This window comes from Mustela nivalis (assembly GCF_964662115.1).
Source record: "Mustela nivalis genome assembly, chromosome: 8".
Taxonomy (NCBI): domain Eukaryota; kingdom Metazoa; phylum Chordata; class Mammalia; order Carnivora; family Mustelidae; genus Mustela; species Mustela nivalis.
This window is the reverse complement of record NC_139027.1, coordinates 125,683,610-125,704,921: the sequence shown is the minus strand read 5'-3', so window position 1 is coordinate 125,704,921 and position 21,312 is coordinate 125,683,610. Positions and strand designations below refer to the sequence as shown.

Below are 21,312 nucleotides of genomic sequence, written 5' to 3'. Positions count from 1 at the left end.
AGAGCAGGGGATATCTTTGGAAACAATGGTGTATGGAGTCATGGTGCATTAGATGAGTTCTAAGGAGGAGGCTTGGCTTTCTTACCCTTCCATGAAGCAGGAGCTTCCATTATGGCCCTATTGTCTGCTTTGTCACATGTGTTCTCACTGTGACAGCCTTCTCCTTCCCTGCCTCATACGTGACAGCCAGAGAGGGTCACTGCCTCTGTAGACCCTGGACTAATTCAGCACTGGGCACTGGGAACTGATGCACGCTCTCTTGGGAATTTCCAAGTGTTTTGGTCACCTTTTGTTGTATCCCAGTGATGTGGTTAAATGTGAAACCAATCAGAACTAATTATCTCCTTAAAGTGTTCTCCACCTGACCCAGCACCGGTTAATGTGATTCTGGTTTGTGATTTAAGGCCGAGAAATGGGTTTCCCACCCACTCTTATGATCCTGGGTACATCTGTTCTGGAATATAAAGGAAGGGATGTTCTGATAGGTCAAGTATCCAGATACCTTAAGGGTCCCTTGCCGTAATACTATCAAAGAGCTCCGCTATTTCACCAAAACTTCCAACATCCAACTTTGGCTTTTAAATTCATCATTTCTTACCTTTAAGTGAACATAACTACCTTTACAACTATCTCTACAACTGCACTCTCTTGCTTTCAAATTGCCAGGACTTCTTTTGATGAAAAGCCCTTGGTCTTGCCCATCAAAGATATATCGCCCGTTTAAAACCTGATCTCTCTGTGTTTAGGTCAATGACTCAGTTGTGCTCTTAACCCCTTGCAGCCAGGGTTCTATTATCCACCTCCTTCCCCCAACCCCGCCCCAGCCTGTTGCCTCCTTCCTAAGATAGTATAAGGACATAGTGGAGACACTATGCATCCTTGTAGGGTTGGGAGAATGACATCAGACATTCTCATCTTTGTGTTTCAGCTCCTGACCACTGCGGTTTACCCCTCCTCCAGGGTGTGGGGAGGGAGGTGTTAGTCTTTCACTTTGTGCTCTTTACTTTCTTGTGCCCTCATCCAGCACACGGATGACTTAACCCTTCCTGTGTGGAGACATTTCCCTTCACCATTTTTATGCCTGTGTTTGCCCAAGATTTACCGCACGCTTATTCCTTCCAAGCTTTACTTCCTGATATGTAAACATCTAGTTTGGGGAAGTCTGAGAAAAATCCTTTTCTCTTTTTGGAAATCTACCTCTCAAGACTATCCAGTGTGGGCTTTAAAGTCTAGATTGAAACTCAGAACCGAGCTGTGAAACTGCCTTCCCTTTTCTTTTTTCCAGAAATTCGCTGCATTCCTCAGTGCTCATCATGGTAAGTGTCCTTTTTAATCGCTGTCACCTATTTCACCCATTCCCTCACCCACTTCCCTTCTGGTAACCATCAGTTTGTTTTCTATAGTTAAGAGTCAGTTTCTTGATTTGTTTCCCTCTCCCTCTTTCTGTTTTCCCCCTTTGCTCATTTGTTTTTTTCCTTAAATTCCACATATGAGTGAAACATAGTATTTGTCTTTCTCTGCCTTAGTTCACTTAGCATTATACTCTCTAGCTCCATCCGTGTTGTTGCAAATGGCAAAAGTTTATTATTTATATGGCTGCATAATATTCCATTGTATATACATACATATGCACTACGTCTTTTCAAATTTTTCATTTATTATTAGACACTTGGGCTGCTTCCGTAATTTGGCTATAATGCTGCAATAAACATAGGGGTGCATATATCCTTTCAAATGAACATTTTTTATTTTTTGGGTAAATACCCAGTAAGGTGATTACCGGATCGCAGGGTAGTTCTGTTTTGAATTTTTTGAGGAAACTCCGTATCATTTCCCACAGTGGCTGTACCAGTTTACATTCCCACCAACTGTGCATGAGGATTCCCTTTTCTCCACATTGTCACCAACACCTGTGGTTTCTTGCGGTTTTGATTTTAGCTGTTCTGACAGTGTGAAGTGGTATCTCTTTGTAGTTTTGATTTGCATATCCCTGATGACAAGTGATGTTGAGCATCTTTTCATGTGTCTGTTGGCCATCTGGATGTCTTCTTTGTGGAAATGTCTGTTCATGTCTTCTGCCCATTTTTAATTGGGTTATTTGTTTTTTTAGGTGTCGAATTGTGTAAGTTCTTTATGTATTTTGGATACTAGCCCTTTATCGGATATACCATTTGCAAATATCTTCTCCTATTCAGGAGGTTGTCTTTTAGTTTTATTGACTGTTCTGCCTTCCTTTTCTTGGGGGGTAATAAACCCGCCATGTGGATGAAAGACTGCAGAGAAGCAAAATCCCCCAATCAGCTGGTATTTTCCCACTTTTCATAACTGTTGAGAATTATCTCATTTAGCATCCCCCTATTTGTAAGTCATCATATTTACTCTGACAGAGCTATTTTTTCCTGTTCTTCTTGTACAATTTATTAGTGATACTTTAATTAATTAGTTGGTTATTTTAAAGATTTATTTACTTGAGAGAGAGAGAGAGAGAGAGCACAACCATGAGAGCCAGAGGGAGAAGAGACAGTCTCAAGCAGAATTTGCATTGAGCGTGGAGCCCAAAGCAGAGCTTGATCTCCTAACCCTATAATCAAGACCTGAGCGGAAACCAACAGTCAGACCCTTAACTGACTGTTATTACCGAGGCGCCCCAGTGACACTTCTGTCTAGTTGTAATTTTTATTTTACATGTGCACCCTTATGACATCTCAACACTGATAGGAGAAGTACACCCACCACTGCCTCAAACACACTGATGTCATTCTGTTCATGTTCAAAGAAACGACTGTGTGCTGCTCAAAACTATAGAGCAGTTACGTTTTCTCGTGTTCAGTGCATAACAGGTGCCCCATACTTAAAAGGTGCTATTCTGTTGGCGTTTAGTGAGAAATGTATGCACAGTGTACAAGTCCCACTTGCGATCAGTGCAATACATCAGGGTGAGCTTGTTTTGTAGGAGCACGGACTTTTAAGGGAGTTGATCGGATAGCCTGATGGTGGTGTGATCAACTCTATCCCTATTCTATTTTGGGCTCTCTCTTCCAGGAGACAGCCTGCCTGCCTGCATATTTGCCTGATGGAGTTAGCCTGTCTCAGGGCTTCACTCGGGAGCCCGGGGGATTGCTTCCCACTACAGCAGGCTCTCCTTAGGAGGCTTCAATTGCTTTTGAATTAGTTATAGGCTCAAAAGTGAGCGACTCCCATTATTAGAATGCAGGTTTTAAAATTACTTCATTTCAAGTTGCTAGCTTGGCAGCATTAACCTGTCATCAGAGAATTCAGCATGGTCACGAAGAAGATAGACTTTTGAAAAAATAGAGCAGAAATGAGCCGATATGGTCAAGGAGTGAGGGAAATGGACTCTGAAATGCCTTTCACTTACGCCGTGTCTTCTTTACCATTTATAAAATGGTGGCAAACTTTGGATCCTCCTATTTAGAATAAGTTGAAGGGTAATCAATGACATGCTATGTAAAACAATTCAGTGAGTGCAATACCCCACTGGACTCTCCACGTTTGTGTAGCTGTGTTGAAATAGTTCTAGGAAAGCTTATGTTCTCATGCACACACAAAATAGCTTTAGGCCAGATATCCAAAGGATATATGTCTTGTATAAATGGCATGAGTTTCCAGCTTTATTGAGGCACGATTGACAAATAAAAGTTGTGTATATTTAAGGTGTACAATGTGATGATTTGATATATGTAGACATTGTGAAATGATTACCATAATCAAGCCAATTAACACATCCATCACCTCACAAAGTCATTTGGATGTCTTCTTTGTGGAAATGTTTTTGTTTTGTGTTGCTATTTGGTGCTGAGAACACTTAAGATTTACACTCTTTGCAAATTTGGAGCATACAATACATTATCATATTATTATTATTGTTGTTAATGGTAGAGTCACCATGTTGTATATTAAACCCCCAGAACTTATCCATCTTATCATTGAAAGTTTGTACCATTTCACTAACATCTCCCCATTTCTCCCTGCCTCTGGAAACCACCATTTTATTTTCTGTTTCTAAGAGTTTTCTAACTGTATTTAGGTTCCATGTATATGTGAGCTCATACATGTTTGTCTTTCCTATCTGGCTTATTTCACTTAGCATAATGTCCTCCGGGTTCATCCATGTTGTTGCAAGTGGCAGGATTTTCTTCTTTTATGTGCTTGAATAATATTCACTATGAAACTATAAATTCTAAGTGTATGATGACCCAATTATGAAAGCAAACCTGAAAAGATTTAGAATCCATGTAGGAGAATACCTTTATGACTTTGAGGGAAGGAAAACTTTTTAACGGGATACCAAATGTACAATGTATAAAGAAAAATAGAGATGTATTTGACCTTAAAATTCTGTGTGTGTGTGTGTGTGTGTGTGGCCATAAGCAAACTTGAAAGATCATTTATAAAGTAGGAGAATTTTATGTCAATTCATTGTTTACAAAAGATAAACATCTAGAATACAAAGTAGCTTCCTATAAACCAATAAGATAAATGAAAACTTATCAATAGAAAAATAAGCAAAGAACATGAATAGGTCATCCCAAACCATCAATTAACATATGAAAAGCTTAGCCTCACTGTAATTAATTATATGGAACAAAAAGCAGTCATTTCACAAGATTACATTAGTAAGAATGACAGTCTGATCATACCAAGTGTTGGTGAAGATGTAGAGAATCAGGAACTCTCCTGTGCTAAAATTACACAACCAATTTTGAGAGCAAATTGACAATACATAATAATGTCAAAGATGTACATATATTTTGACCCAGTGATTTTATTCTGAGATACACTTTTCTAGAGAAGCTGTTGTGTGTGTACTGAGAAAGTATAAAGATATTCTCTATAGCACTTGTTTTTTTAATGTCTAAGAAGTGAAGATACATCTTTTTTTAATGGTGGAATGAGAAGTCATGGTTTTGTATATGTTAAAATTCTATAAAGCAGTACAATATATTAATATATATACAATATATATTGTATATATAATTATATACAGTATATACAATATAATATTATATATATATACTGTATATATCAATATATATATAGTACAATATATCAAATCTTAAAAACAATGTTGAGTGAAAAAAGATGAGTTGCAATATATTATGGTATTCATTCTACCACAAACTCAGGGCTTGAAGTAATACACAGTTTTTGTCACACAGGATCTGGAGGCCAGAAGTTGACATGGCTTACCTGGGTTCAGTATGTCACCAAGGTACATTCCTAGTCTCAGTGAGTGCTGTGGTCTCATCAGAAGCTCTACCAGTGAAGGATTTACTTCCAAACTCCCTTAGCATTTTGTAGAATCCATTTCCTTGTGGCTGTAGAATGGAAGGTTTCAATTTTGTCAGGTCATCCTTAACTCTGAGAGGCCATCTAATATGGCTTGCCACATGGACTTCCAAATACAGCCACCTGCTCTGTGGCAGATTGCTTCTTTAAAGCAAGGGATAGGCCATCTGGGGGGCTCAGTTGGTTAAATATCAGACTCTTGGTTTCAGCTCAGGTCATGATCTCAGGGTCCTGGGATCAAACCGTGTGTGGGGCTCTGTGCTCAGCACGGATTCTGGTTCTCCTTCTCCCTCTGCCCTTCTCCCTGCTCATGATCTCTGTCTCTGTCTCTGTCTCTCTCTCTCATTCTCAAATAAATAAATAAAATCTTAAAAAAAAAAAGCAAGAGATAAAGAGACTCTAACAAGATGGTGTCACAATCTTACATAATCCCATAAACATGACCACAGATATTGCATCATTTTTCACCTCATTTCATGGGTTAGAAGCAAGGTGCAGGTCTCATGTACAAGAAAAATGACACGAATGTGTAAATGCCAGGCATTGATGATTATGGGAACCACAGGAAGGTGTGTTCACCAAAATTTTGTGTCATTTATGTAAATGTCTCAAAATGTAAAAACACAAAACTATTTGGTTGACTGTCCAGGAAATCATGTTGTGTGAAAAAACGAACCTCTGAAAGTTGTATAACACATTGTCTCATTTATATAACATTCTTATAATGATAGAATTATAGAAATGCAGAACAGATTAATGGCTGAAGGGTCAGGGACAAAGGGAAGCAAAGAGAGGATGACCGTGATAAGTATGAGTATTAGCAGCAAGAAGGGTACAGAACAGTTCTGTATCTTGACTGTATCAATGTCAGTATCCTGGTTGTGATACTGGACTATAGTTTTACAAGATGTTACCATTGAGGGAACCTGGAAATGGCATATGGGATCTCTGCCTTATTTCTGAAAACTACATATGAACTACAATGATCAAAAATTTTAAAAGTTCAATTAAGAAACAACAAGAACAAGTAAACCGGAGAAAATATCATAAAAAACTCCAAAGTTCTCATATAAATTCTGAATGATGAGCAGAAAACCATGAGAGAGAAATGGAAAAAAAAAATAAAAACGTGAAATAGAAATGGAAAAAAAATGATGATGAGCTGGTTTACCTAGGAAGAGAATTTGCAAAAAGATAATTAAAATCATCATTGGAGAGAGTAGAGGGTAGAACTTCTCTGCAGAAAATCAAGTCAGTAACGTGGAGGTCAAAGTTGAGAACTTTAAAAATACAGATGAAAACAACAAACCTCAAAGGACTTGATTAGTTTATACTAATTATTAAGCTTACAATCTTATGTAGAAAACCTATGAATCTTGTCTTAAATGTATCACATATAAATATACATGATTTATATGTATATTCTTTTGTTACTTTCAAAGAACACATGTGAATATTATTCTATAAGGTAATATGCAAAGTTATTAATGATGATTCTCTTGAATGGCACCATTATTCATAATTTTAATTTTCTATTTTATGCATTTGGATACACAGTTTTCTACCATGAGTATGTATTAATTTTAGATGAAAAAACAAAATCAGGGCAATTTTGTGCATAGTGCACATCTGCAATTGTGTAAAAATATATATAACAAACTAGAAGGAGATGTTGTATACTAAATGTTAACAGTGGTTCTGCCTGGGGGATCAGATTTACTTGTTTTCATTTTCTCCAAGTAATGCTGTGTAGTCTTTAGATTTTTATACAGTGATCAGATGTTCTTTAAATCATATAGATAAATTTTAAATTAGCATATAAAATTTTATAGGTACGATATGATAACAAACATGTAAAAAATGCATTGAAAATTGATGGAAAAGAAAACAATAGAAGGTCAGAGTATTAGAGATGACTTTTTTATTCTTCTAACTCTTATGTATTTTCAAAATTTGTATCATGAGCATGTATTGGTTTGGTAATGGAAATGTCCCCAAAGAAAATGGAAGTGATTAATTAACTGTTTCAGAGATGGGGAATTTTTTTCTAGACATAAAACAATAGAAAAGTCATAAAATAAAATAAAGGAGGGACTGTTCAAATAGTCAATTAAAACATGGGAAAATCGGGGCACCTGGGTGGCTCAGTGGGTTAAGCCGCTGCCTTCTGCTCAGGTCATGATCTCAGGGTCCTGGGATTGAGTGCCAGGACTCAAGATTTTAAAATCTTTTAAAAAAAATGGGAAAATACGTCACTTCCCTAAATGCAATTTTAAAAATTAACATTTTTTGAACTTGTAAATTTATTTCATTTTTTCTGTTGTACTTAACTCAATTTTTAGATGATTAAACAATATTCCATTCTCACATAGAATAAATATGCATACCTGACAGATCCTATATGAGAAAATATGTAATGTGATAGGAAAATATATTACAACCTTCTGTGAAAAGAAGAAAAAACATTGTATTTACAATTTGTCTTAAACTTATGTATGTGTATATTTTTAGGAATGACAAAAGTGATCCAAATGTTCACAATAGTTACATCTTAGGGTTGGAATTTCAGAAGATTTATTTTTTCTTTTAATGCCTGTATGTCCCACATTTTCTAAAATCAAACCAGAGAAATGCAACATGCTATATATAATAAATGTAATAAAACTATAGCAAGGTCCAACGAGTAAGCTTAAAAGACACTGTGCTTGGCTGTGGACTTCCAATCAACACAGAACTCTTCAGAAAATCTAATAAAATTCATTCACTCAACAGTTATTTACACAAGGCCTACTCTCCATCAAGGACTATGGCAGGTGTTTGGAATCTTCTAGTGAACAAGTCAATGATCTTGCCATCACCTAGCTTACATGCAAAGATGGAAGTTGGAAAACCATCTACCCTTAGCTTGTTCAAGCTTCCATAACAAAATATTCCAGACTAGGGGGCTTAGATAACTGAAATTTGTTTTCTCATAGCTCTGGAGCCTGGAAGTCCAAGATCAAGGTGCCAGCACAGTTGGTTTCCTCTGAGGCCCTTCTCCTTGGTGTGCAGGTGGCGGCCCTGTTACTTGTTCTTCATTGGTCATCTGTCTGTGCATGTGGCCCTGGTGTCTCCCACTTTTCATGTAAGGATACCAGTCATATTGGACTAGAACCTCACACTAATGCCATCACTTAATGTAAGTACTTCCTTAAAGATTATTCCCAAATACCGTTCTGTTATGAGATATTGGGGGTTGGCAATTCAACAGGACACAGGAGTGGGGGACATAACTCAGCCCATAAAACCACTCTATCTTTTAACTGTCGGTAGTGATCCCTCCTATCTGGTCCAGTGTCAGTTTGAATACTTTCGGTGATGGGGAACACATTTTCTTACCTTATTTCAGTGGGTAGAGTTTGTGTCTGTTTCTAAGTAGAAGGTCACTGGACCCAGACTTCCTGACATGAAGGTTGGAATAACCCAGCATCATAGGTCCTGGATTCCCGCAGCTTCCTGGCTGGGGAGCCCCTGCAGTTGAAGAGTGAGGCTTTCAGCTATGATGTATCTCCCACATCCTAAAGCCAGGAGGTGACACAAAGTCACAGACATTTCCAACAGAACAGGACAGGACGGATCCCTCCTCTCTTCACTTTAAAGGGCATCTGTGACATTTTGCTTTGCTTTGTTTTGTTATTAAAAGGGATTCCTTATCCTCATCTCTCTCCCTCTTTCTTTTTTTGACTGATCACACAGAGAAGTCTCCGGACCTTTCACAGATCGAATTCCACAGGCAGTTTTTCTGAATCTGACGGACTCGAAAGCATCAGCTTACTTCTTTCTTTGGAAGCCAGCTTTTTAATCCTGGGTCGCATGTCGCTTTTAATCCTGGGCATGATGTTCGAGTTCCCCTTGGGCCTAAATTTCACCGCAGTAAATGCTCTTCTTTAGCAGCTGCAGAAATGTGTCCTGAGAGTGATGCTCAGGCCACCGCTTCTGCAGGAGGGAGCCGCCAAGGTCCGGTGAACCCTGGGAGTCTGGTGTCTCTGATCAACTCTCAATGAGGCTGACACCGGCTCCTTTAGCCAGACACTAAAGGGTTAAAAGTCAAAGACCCATGAGGAGGCTGGTGCAAGAGGAAAGGGAGAAAGTACTGGGGCTCTTCCTATTTTGAATTGAAAAGGCAGGGTTTTCAGGGGAGAAAGTGCAGGAATGGACAAGGTGATGGAAGATAACAAGAGTAGAATTCTCACCGGTTGTACCCAGTCCGGCTTGTCAGAGAGGGACCAGTCCCCCAGAATGCCTCGGAGGTAACTGCTCCCCCAAAGAAAGCTTCTCAACTATCCCAAGAACTTCAGAATTCTTTCTCGAGTGATGCAGTTGGACCATGATGTGAATCAGAAGTTTCTTTTTATGTCAACATTTGATTGAGAAAAATTTCAGAACGATAGCAAAATTGACAGGATTTTCTGGGGAACACCTATAGGCTCACTGCTTGGATTCTGTCATTAATATTTTACTGTGCCTGCTTCGTCTTCCGTCTGGGTATTCCTCTATCCAGCCATCAATCCATTTGGCTTTTTGGATGCATTTCAAAGCAAATTGCAGCTATCACTACACTCGCCCTAAATACATTTGCACATAACCAGATTTTGATATGTTTACAGGTATTTCTTCTTATAAGGTAAAATTTACTTACAATGAAACATACAAATCTTGAATGCACATTGATTGAGTTTTGACAAAGACTTATGCCTGTAGGCGATCTAAGTAACTATCAAGGGGGCAGAACAGCCTCATCTCCCAGAAAGTTCTGGTGACCCTTCCCAATCAATCCCCGCTCCTTCCACCTCCCAAACTTTGTTCCTGTATTTTTCTGCCCTAAGTTAGTTTTGTCTGTTTGGATTGCCTCAAAAATGGAATCATACGTTATGTACTCTTTGTATGGTTTCTATCCCTTGCCATAATATTTTGGATTGTGTGCCTTGGTGGTTTATTACTTTTGATCGCGAAGCAGGATTCCATTGGGTTAATACACCAGTGTGTTTACCAATAATGAGGACACAGGGACTTTTTCAGTTTGGGGCTGATATGAATAAAGGGACTAGGTTTGTTCTTGTACAAGAAAAAGAGCTAATTTTTTCCTCTCCAGGAACTCAATGGAATATTTTCAATGGTATTGTCCTTCCATCGGACCTCTCTTCCATCCAGGCAAACATATTATGTGTTCAATCCCTGGGAAGATAAAGTTAAAAGATACATTCCCCATCCTTTATTGAACCTAGGGAGAGAAACTTTTGGGGTTCTGGACCCGATTCTGTGTGTGTGTGTGTGTGTGTGTATTTGTGTGTGTGGTACAGGGAAGAGGCACCGGGCTTCTGTACCCTCCCCAGGAGCACCACTCTCCCAACACCTCCATGTGTTCACCCAGCCCAGAAGCTCTCCCAACCTTGTCCTTTGGGTTTTTAGGGAAGCTTCATTATGTAGGCACAGTGGATTAAATCATTGGCCATTAGTGATTGGCTCAACCTGCAGCTCCCCTCCCCACCCAGGAGGTCTGGGGGTGGGACTGAAAGTTCCATTCCTCCAGTCACCTGGATGGTTCTCCTGGCAACCAGTCCTCATCCTTCCATGAGGTCCGAAAGTCACCTTATTAACATAAGACACCTTTATCGCTCTCATCACTTAGGAAATTCCAAGGGTCTTAGGAGCTCTGTGTCAGAAATGGGGGTGAAGACCAAATATGGATCTTTTATTATAAATCACAATATCGCGAAGAACAATACAGACCATTATAGAAACACAGAAATAGGGCTAAGATGAGAAGTTCCGGAGAAGGGAGAAGTGTAGGAGTGGTAGACCCAGAGGAGGGAAACAGAGGACTGAGGATTCTCAATATTCTGTAGCAGCTTTAGAAACGAGCTCATGACCTCTTTTCCCACAGCTCCCTTCAGTACAACCCAACTCCTTCACCACAGAGCTCAGTTCTGTGGAGGTGAATTTACCAGGGGCCTTAGGGAGTGAACTAACTTCTTAAAACCTACTTCCCTAGAACGTACTCTATTTGCAAACTGCCTGCAGGTGTGTCTCAAGCCTTGATCTCACTTGACCTGAGACTTTCAGAGGAAGCTTATTATCCTAAGAAGTTAGTTTGTCCTAAAGTTTACAGATGCCTTCTGAAAAGCTGGATCGAACTGACCTGTAGAATCAGCCAGGCTTTCTCAAGTGCAACCATTCCAGAATGCACTACCCCTGAGATGCATCACCAGGTTCCTTTTGAGTCATTGGTAGGGTTGCCAGATAAAACACAGGACACCCGATTCAATTTAAATTTCGAATAAACAACTTTTTTTTCCTTTGATATAAGTGTGTCCCAAATATTGCATGGGACATAAGTATGTCCCCAATATTGGATGCAGTATAAATTTATACTAAAAAGTGTTTCATTGTTTATCTGAAATTCAAATGTAACTGCACACCCTTACTTTCATTTGCTAAATCTGGCAACTCTAGTCATTGAAGCAAGAGGTTTTCTGGCCAAGTGAATTTTACCCATGATGGAAGCCAAACCCATAAAATACCAAAACTTTAACAACTAACCATGAAGGAAATGTTAAGTGTATCAGATACCTCCCCATCTTTTGAGTTGGAATCGATGGATGGATCCCTAAACCTTCTTGATAACCTGAAGTCATTGGTATGAATATCAATTATTGCTCTGTATTGTGCATATAGGGCTACTCGTCCCTATATGGAATGTCACCAGAAACCTGCGATTTTAGAATTTTAAAACTGTATTGTTGTTGTTGTTTTTTCATTTTTTTTTCTTTTTTCCTCATTATCGAGCTATCAGTTAAACCTCCCTTGTGGCAATTACTATTTGTTTTCCTAGAGTCTAAACCCACTAAACTTTTCTTCTGCCTAACCTAATATTGGTTTAAAAAAATGAGACACTAAATCTCGCTGTAATATGTATACACAAAGATTATAGGCTAGCATGGAGAAAGGCCTTGGGTTTGTGATAATTATTTTAACATTTCAGAGATTTTTAAAAGCCAATTTCCAGTCCTTTAATTTTATTTTCTCGAACATTCATTCACTCACTCATTGAAATAATAAATGTTATTATGTAAAAGAGGTTTAAGCAGACCCCCATGGCTTCAGCATTTTGTAAAATAATATTTATAATTAGTTTTTAGCAAACCGTATCTTTAAAGGGCTGGAGGGTGATTAAAAATTGAATGTTGCCATCTGAATATTATATATTTTCTAAATAGTGTATTCATTCAATTTACATAATTGCATGAATCCTGTGAGCAGATTCCCACCTGGTCGCCTGTCATTTGCTAGGCAGTGTTATTTAAACGTGGAAAGCACAGCTTCCTCTCCCTTAGATCTTTCTTTACCTGGTCTCAGGGTCCCTATTGTGTAATAACCTCTCTTGCACCTAGAGTGTAGATCCGAAACTTTCAGCCAAATAGCAAAGGAGAAAGAAATCTTAGTTGCCTTTTTCAAGAGGGACACCCAGTTTTTAGCAGGAAGTTGACTCTCATCCTTAAGCATTCACTGTTTCGTCCTCTGGGAATCTTTGTCTAAAGATTCTAAGTCCTCATGACATTTGTCAGGGAACAAAGAAGTCATGGGTGGCAGATATTCATAGAAATTGGGGTTAACATGCCTGCATCAAAATTCTTGAAAATGTGTCCACCAGGTTATGCAAAGGACGTAACCTTCTTAAATATTTGCCAAAGTCCACTATCCTCAAAGAGGCTGCTTTCTGTGAGGAAAAAAAACAACAACAACAACAAAAAACTCCTCATTTCAGTGGTAACTTAGATCTGCCCATAAGTTAAGTGAGACCCATAATCACACCATGGGTTTGTCCAAAATGTGTAGCTCCATCAGCCAGACCCATTGCCTTCTCTTGACCTGGATTACTGTCTTGGGGCCGTCATGTGTACGTCATGCCTTTTTTGGGCAATGCCCTACTAGCAGGGTGGTTTTAAACTGAGGTATACATCCAAATCATCTGGACAGCTGTTGAAAATGCAGGTTCCTGGATCTCACACTATGCCATGAAACCGAATGCCCTAAGATGTTGAACCCTACTCCGAGAAATACTCTTCTGCACCCGCATTCCATGAGGATGGGGATTGTGTTGGTCTTGCTCACTGCTTTTTCCCTACACTGGCCTAACGCCTGGCTCATGATAGGTCTTTAATAAATGTTTGGTCAATGAAGAAATTAAGAAAGGTTGAGGAGTGATGAATAGCATGGTGGCTTCAGTGGCTAAGGAGACTTCCTTAGGTGAAGGAATTCCTATCACCATGAGGGATGAGCTGTAAACAGTTTCTTTGAAGGTGTGTGTGTGTGTGTGTGTGTGTGTGTGTGTGTGTGTGTATGTGTTTTGAATTATCAATAAATATCATTGCTTTTTTTTAAAGTATAAAAATACTACACTGGGACATATAGTTCCATTATAATATGTTCTTTTAAAAATATTTTATTTATTTATTTGAGACAGAGAGAGAGAGCACAACTGGGGAGGAGGGTTAGAAGGAGAGGGAGATGCTTCTCCCTGCTGAGCAGGGAGCCTGACATGGGTCTCAATCCCAGGACTCCAAGATCATGACCTGAGCTGAAGGTAGACACTTAACTGACTGAGCCACCAGATGCCCCCATTATAATATATTCTTATTCTCCCCCCCCTTTTCCTTCCATCCATCCAACCATCCATTTACCTTTAAGTATAAAGAGAAGTCTAGGAGGTGCATGGGTGGCTCAATCAGTTAAGCATCCAACTCTTGGTTTCAGCTCAGGTCATGATCTCAGGATCATGAAATGGAGCCCTACATTGGGCTCCATGCTTACTGTGGAGTTGGCTTGAGATTCTTCCCCCACATCCCATCTTCTCCTCCCTCTGCTCACACTCTCTGTCTCTGGAACAAATAAAATCTTATAAAAAGAGAGAGAGAGAGAGGTGTCTAGGAAAATGTTCATTTAATGCTCAATTTTTAAGTGGTGAGATTTTAGGTAACTTCAAATTGTTTTGGATTACATGAAATTTTATGGCTTTTATAATAATTTATCAAGACAAATTAAGGTCAAAAATCATTTAAATTAAAAAAAAATACATTCTCTTGGACTGATTGTTTGGAAGTTAGAGTCCGTTAGCATATCTGATCTCAAAACCTGCCAAAGATGGGTGAGAAGACAGTAGGCATCAACTCTGGTTGCCAAGGTTGTCGTCTTTTAGAATTCTGTGCGGGCCCCTGAACTATATCTCAAACCACACTTCCATTGTTTTTCAAAGTTCTCTTCTCTGAATCCAATATCTTGGACCCACCTGGTAACTATCTGTATCTTTGACTCATGGCCTGGATACTTTAGTTCACAATAGTATGGGAAGTTTGCCTGGGATTCAGGGCAGGACTGAAAGTCACTGCCCTGAGGGGTATGGGTCTACTTGAAGGTCTTTGGGTCTCTGGCATTGGGGTCTGTCTATACATATGAAAGGAAAAGGGAAAAGTTCATGTTTTTAAATAGCTCAAATCCTCCTTGTGGGAGCTTTCTGGGGACTTGCCCTTTGTGCAGGGAATGGAGGACAAATGTGTATATTTTTTAGGGTAGAGCTGAGGCTGCCTGGATGGCTCAGTTGGTTTGGGCAGAGCTGACCCCTGTTGGATATTGTGTCCCATCTGATGGCAGACCAACTCTCATTTTACTCTTCACTTTTTTTTTTATTAATATGTAATGTATTATTAGCCCCAGGGGTACAGGTCTGTGAATCGCCATGTCATTTTACTCTTTTTCAACTCTATTGCTTAAAATCTCAAAGTTCTGCCTTTAATTTTCCTGAGTGGTTTCCAAATACACTTTTCTTAAAAAAAAAAAAGTTCCGTTTAGTGCTCCTATTGAGTGACCCACCTGATATTGCCAGAGCTAAATCCCCATTCCTTTCCCACGAAAGATCTCTCCCTTCTCCTATTCTGGCACTCTCAGTACTATGAATTAACCAGACTCATTTTTCCACTCCCCTGGGCATACAGGAGAACTACATTTCCCAGCTTCCTTTGCAGTTAAGTGGCACCATGACTTTCTGTCTAGTGTATAAAGTGGATAGCAGTGAGGTGAGGTAATTTTTGACTGGGCCCTAAAGCCTCTTGAGAGGTCTGTGTCTTCATTGTACATAGAGGCTTGAGAGGCAGAGCTTGAAAGACTGTGTCTTCATCATAAAGAGGGAGAGGATCCAGTGACAGTGCAGAGAAAGGGTTTTGAGGTCCTAGGGAACAGTAGAACCAATGAAATCATGTAGTCTGGGAACCTAGGTTACTCTGTGGAGAAGTAAACTCTGCAGGGAATAAACTTTTATTGTGTTTTCCATTTATATTTAGAGGATTTTGTTCTTGTAGAAAAATATAGCCGTCTTACTAAAACCCTTACTTATACTTCAAACCCACTTAAAACATTCCCATCTCTGTCTAGATCTCCTGAGTATCACAGATGAAGTTAATCTAGATTGAAGTCTTCCTCGAAACATTCTTATCATAGTTATTATAAAACATCTTCCCATATCCCTTCATTTCCCACTAGACTGGAAACGGTTTGAGATCAGAGCTTTGTCTTACTCATCTTTGTAAACATCACTGGCCACTGTATCTGGAACATTCTAGTGTCTCCTGGGAAACAGTGGAACCTGCATTGAACTAAGGTCTGTTTGACCAAATTTTGTTTTCTTGTATATTCTGCTTCTCGGACAGAGATAGAGGGGAAAGAACCTAACATTTACAGAATCTGAAGTGGAGGCCCAAGTCTCAATGGTCATCTTCTTGGTAGAAAGCATATCTGAGGTCCTCAGGGAAATACTTACATTTTCTTCCTCCTGCAACTTCACATGAACATGGCTACCAACAGTTGTCCAAAGATGGCCAAGGAGAGGGAAAACGATTAGAAGGCTAGGCTTGGCTCAGCTTTGGAGAGAAGGTGGTAAGATCCAGCTGGAAAAGATGAGGATGTCTCCAGAGACACCTATTTGGCAAAGTGATAGTGATCCCCAGTTCTGCCCAAGACCAGAAACTGAACAGTCATGACAGAGGGTCCCTATCTAGACAATTTCTATTCAAGAATGAAATGTCTTTTTAAGCAGACTAGAGAAGAAACTCATCCAACTGAATAGCTAAGAGACGGCACTCGGCTTTGGCCCAGGAAGACCCCTTTCTTATTGCTCTGTTTTCACTCTTCTGGGAAGTGCATTGCATGACTTTCTTGGGGTGGAGGGCTCCAAAGTGCAAATGTGCACCCACAGCAGTTTCCAAGATGTGTTTTTCTCCCTTTTTACTGTAACTCGAGAAAGTCAATGCATTTAGAAACTTGAGTGGTTTTCTTCAGACGTCCAAGTTACATTTTTACTTCCTCAGTTCAGCTCTCAAACTCCTCATCCTAGTTGACCAAGAACTTGTGAAAAAAAAATGGAGAAGGAATATCCTGAATCATTTACCTAGAACTTGGACAGGGTGTAAACAGGTCAAAGGCAAAGTAACTTCTAAGAAATCAGAAAGATGTGGGAGTACCGGAATGATGTCCTTCAAGGCCGTGATGTTGACAGATGCCAAGACTGGTTTGATGGTGCGTGGAGACTGGAATCACCAATGAAAATTTGCATTAAATACTGTAAGGTCAGTCCCCAAACAACATTATGTAAACTCATGCAATGTCTTATTTTCTGTTCTAGGGAAAGGGTAGACATTTCTGTGTTAATACTATTCATTCATTTCACAGCTGTTCACTAAGTGCTTACCATAAGGGGGCCACAAAGATCTGGGTCCTACTCATAAGGAGCTCAAATTATCCAATTCAATTCAATTTTCTCTAGAAAGTTATTTGATGAGTCTACTTCATGTTTTGAACGGGCTTTTAATACACAGAGATTATCAATCTAAATCACTGGAATTTGGACCAAATGTTTTTGCCCTGGAAGTGGCCAGAAAGGATGACTTGAAGGTAGAAGGGAGAATGATGGGTGTTCTTGCCTAGAAAGGGGATTTGCTAACAGGTTTAGGGTGGGGGCTGGGAATCCCAGGGCATTAAGAAGTAGATACAATTTGAGCAATTCTCCAGTTACTGTGTTTTCTGAGGAGTGTTCTACAGAACTCTAGGGAGCAGTGTGCTTTGGATAAAAGTGTTCTGTGGTCAGATGTGTTTGGAAAATTTTGTATATCATATCAAGATATTTGTAAACGTCCTCATGTGACATAATAAGGACTTGAGGAAGTTTACAGAAAAGAAAACAAATCACATTTCTTCCCCCAAACCCAGACATCCCAGACTTACTCTACAATATATTATTTTGCTATTTAATACCAATCCATATTCCATGAATCTGGCATTTTTCTCATCATATATTATAAAACATTAAAACAGTTTAACCCAGAACATCATTCTATCCAAAAGGAGTTTTTTTTTTTTTAAAGATTTTGTTTATTTATTTATTTGACAGAGATGACAAGTAGGCAGAGAGGCAGGCAGAGAGAAAGGAGGAAGCAGGCTCCCCACTGAGTAGAGAGCTTGACGTGGGGCTTGATCCCAGGACCCTGGGACCATGACCTGAGCCAAAGGGAGAGGCTTTAACCCACTGAGCCACCCAGGTGCCCCCCAAAAGGAGTTTTTAATAGTCAAATACACGTTTCACAATTATTTTTTATTAATGTACATAGTTTCTTGGAGCTGTAAATCACTCATTGTGGATATAATATGGTTATGTATCCAAGATATTATGTTGTCTTACATTACATTATGAAGTATATCATATGTACCATATTGACTATATGATCATATATGTAATGGGTTGAAATATTTATTATTTTAACAGCTCACACCAGCTGTTAAAAGGAAAGAAGAACATCTGGAAAAGATGAGACCCAAATTTGTATATCATCAGGCATAATAATTATCAAAAAAAGGAACAGATCAATAATTTGGTTTGGGAAAAGAGAACAAGGAAAGAAATCTGTCAAGACAAGAAGTATGCCAAACAATAAGGAATAAGATAGGAGCCTGGTGTTTACGTTTTAGAATTTTAGTAATTTTCAGGAACTTGACTTCAGGAACTTTCAAAATCAACTTGAAGCTGTTTGTGTTGCTATCATGCAAATCCCTGAATCTTCCTAGAATTATCAGCAAGGATTTATATACCCATACACTTTGCACTAATCTAATTATATGCAAATTTAAAATTGTTGTGTGGGTAGGAGCAGAATGAGTGGGGTATAACCCTAAAGGGTGGGGGTACCCCAAACTGGAGTTCAGTGGGAATGGTAGCCCAGAGGTCTCTAAGGAAGTTGTGGGATTTTCACAGAGCTCTGGGTGTACAATGGGAGTTTGATCATTTTTATCTATCTCTTATGGAGACAGAAATCCACTTCTGGGCTGTGTGTGTGTGTGTGTGCGTGTGTGTGTGTGTGTGTAAAGTGATAGAGAAAGAGGGGAATAAAGATAAAGATATGGGGCGCCTGGGTGGCTCAGTGGGTTAAGCCGCTGCCTTCAGCTCAGGTCATGATCTCAGGGTCCTGGGATCGAGTCCCGAATCGGGCTCTCTGCTCAGCAGGGAGCCTGCTTCCCTCTCTCTCTCTCTGCCTGCCTCTCAGTGTACTTGTGATTTCTTTCTGTCAAATAAATAAATAAAATCTTTAAAAAAATAAAGATAAAGATATGGAGATGGAGGTCTGTATGACACCTTCAGAATCTTAATTTCCAATTATAAATGTTTCATAGCTTAGGAATTTATAAAAAGTGGTTTTCTCAGATACCCATGCATAGGCCAGCAATAGATGAGGAGCCAGTAGGCTTTGGGAATCAATCTGTAGAAGCCCCAGCAGCTGGCTGCATGTCTGTGGCCAGAGTGAAAGAGGAAGGAGAGCCATGCTGTCATCTCCAGACTTGGAATACCCTCAGGGCTCAGGTATGAGTGAAGTCCTATTCTGGGACCAGAAAAGAAAATATATGTTCACAGACAGGTTTGTGGAGAAGTGACTAAAGGATACATAGATAGAAGGAGACAAGGGTTGGGGTTCAGTGTAAAGGTATTGCAAAGAGTTAAGCAATGAGCTTAGGTTGCATAAAACAAGGTCTGCTGTCTAGAATGGAGGAGGAGAAAGTCCTTTTTTGCTCTGGACTGGCCAGTCTACCTCCTTTCTGGATTTGTACTTCCTTATGGGGCTTGGCCACTAGTAGTTTCCAGAGTGACCATAGTGAAATGAAAAATCTGATCATGTCAGTCCCTCCTTTAAAACCATTCAATACACATCCCTATGTTTATTGCAGCAATATTTACAATAGCCAAGATATGGAAGTGATCTAAGTATCTATGGATAGATAAATGGATAAAGATGTGGCGCATGCGTACACACACACACACACACACACACACACACACACGAATATTACAGTCATAAAAAGGATGAATCTTGCCATGTGTGACAACATGGGTGGACAGAGAGAGTACTCCACTAAGTAAGTCAGATCAAGAGAGACAAATACCGCAGGATTTCACTCATATGTGGAATCTAAAACACAAAGCAAACGAGTAGACAAACAAAAAACAGAATCAGACCTATAAATACAGAGAATGAACTCACGGTTGCCAGAAGGGGGAAAGAGGCAGAGAGATGAACAAAATGAGGGCAGAGGAGTGGGAAATACAGGCCTCCAGTTACGGAATGAATGAGTCATGGGAATAAAAGGCAGAGCATGGGTGACCATACTCAGTGGCATTGTATTAGCATTGTGTAGGGACTAATGGTGGCTACCTTTGTGGTGAACAGAACATATTACACACAGTTGTGGAATCACTACATTTTATGCCTTAAACTAATATAACACTGTGTGTCAACTATACTTAGATTTAAAAAAATTAAAAAAAAAACTATTTGATGGTTTTCCATTGCACTGAGAAGAAAATATGCCCTCTTCCCCCTAATTTACAAGACCCCTCATGATCTTTCCTTCCACGGTTCATTTCCATGCATGGATTTGCTTAAAATGTTCTCCCTCTCTCACTTCCTCTCATGGCCCAGTTGACTTCTGTTCATCTGTTACATCTCAGATCATGTGTCACTTTTTCAACTAAGCTTTCCTTGACCTCCAAGATCAAGTGATGCAATCCATTCTCATTCCACCTGACCTCATTTCACCGTTCCCTTCCTGGTATTCAATTCCCAGCAGAGGACCTCTTTCTGCACTGATGCATGGTTTGAAGAATCATGGTGGGAAATCCTTCAGCCTGAAGAAAGGCAGAAGAAGTTTGAGCAACACCCACCCAGAAGGCTTTTCTCCCCACCTTGGGATGTCAGCAGGTTGGAAGGAAACCAAGGACATTATTAGCCTCCAAAGTTAAGTGGAGGGTTATCTGATCCTCGAAGCCAGTGGTCTTTAACCTGAAGCATCTATACCTCTGAGGATTTATAAATATTTTCCCAAAAGATACATAAACTAATTTGGTTTTGGATCATCAATTACCATATGAATTCTTCTAATATTTTTTTAACTGAGAAGTCTCCTGGAATTTCTCCTTTTTATGTCATAGTCTCCTGTTTCCCATGAAAAATGAAAAAAAAAAAAACAACAAAAATCTTTTGCCCATTGAGAATCTTATTATGGTGTATTGCACTCACATGAAAAACTTCCAGGGCACCAAATAAAAGGATAATCAGAACATTAAAAATATTTTATTATGCTAGATGATTGTGTGATAATTCAGTTGTAATAATAACTTGAGTAACAATGGTTAAAAAAGAAGCTTCCATTTCTATATACTTATTTCTGTGGACAAATTGTCTAAGCATTTAATATTTATAAAGATGGATAAACAAACAAAAGGAATAGAATTGATACCAAATCCTCTTTCTTTCATGTAATTAGTCATAATCATCCCCAGAAACATAAACAGCTTCATGGATATATCTCATTAAAAAATACATTTCCAATATGATTCTATTATTTCTGCTTAATAAATATTTATCAAAATTT

At 39.2% G+C, this 21,312-nt stretch overlaps 1 long non-coding RNA gene across 2 annotated transcripts; it reads left to right on the top strand.

The window, feature by feature from the left end:
• The first annotated feature begins 1,036 nt into the window (after positions 1 to 1,036).
• On the top strand, positions 1,037 to 21,269 carry LOC309872141. Of its 2 annotated transcripts, none has more exons than XR_014315689.1 (2): positions 1,037 to 1,316; positions 20,506 to 21,269. It is a non-coding gene; the product is annotated as an uncharacterized lncRNA (long non-coding RNA). The 2 variants fall into 2 exon arrangements; XR_014315690.1 differs by having other exon boundaries at positions 1,043 to 1,316; positions 20,361 to 21,269.
• The last annotated feature ends 43 nt before the right edge of the window (positions 21,270 to 21,312 follow it).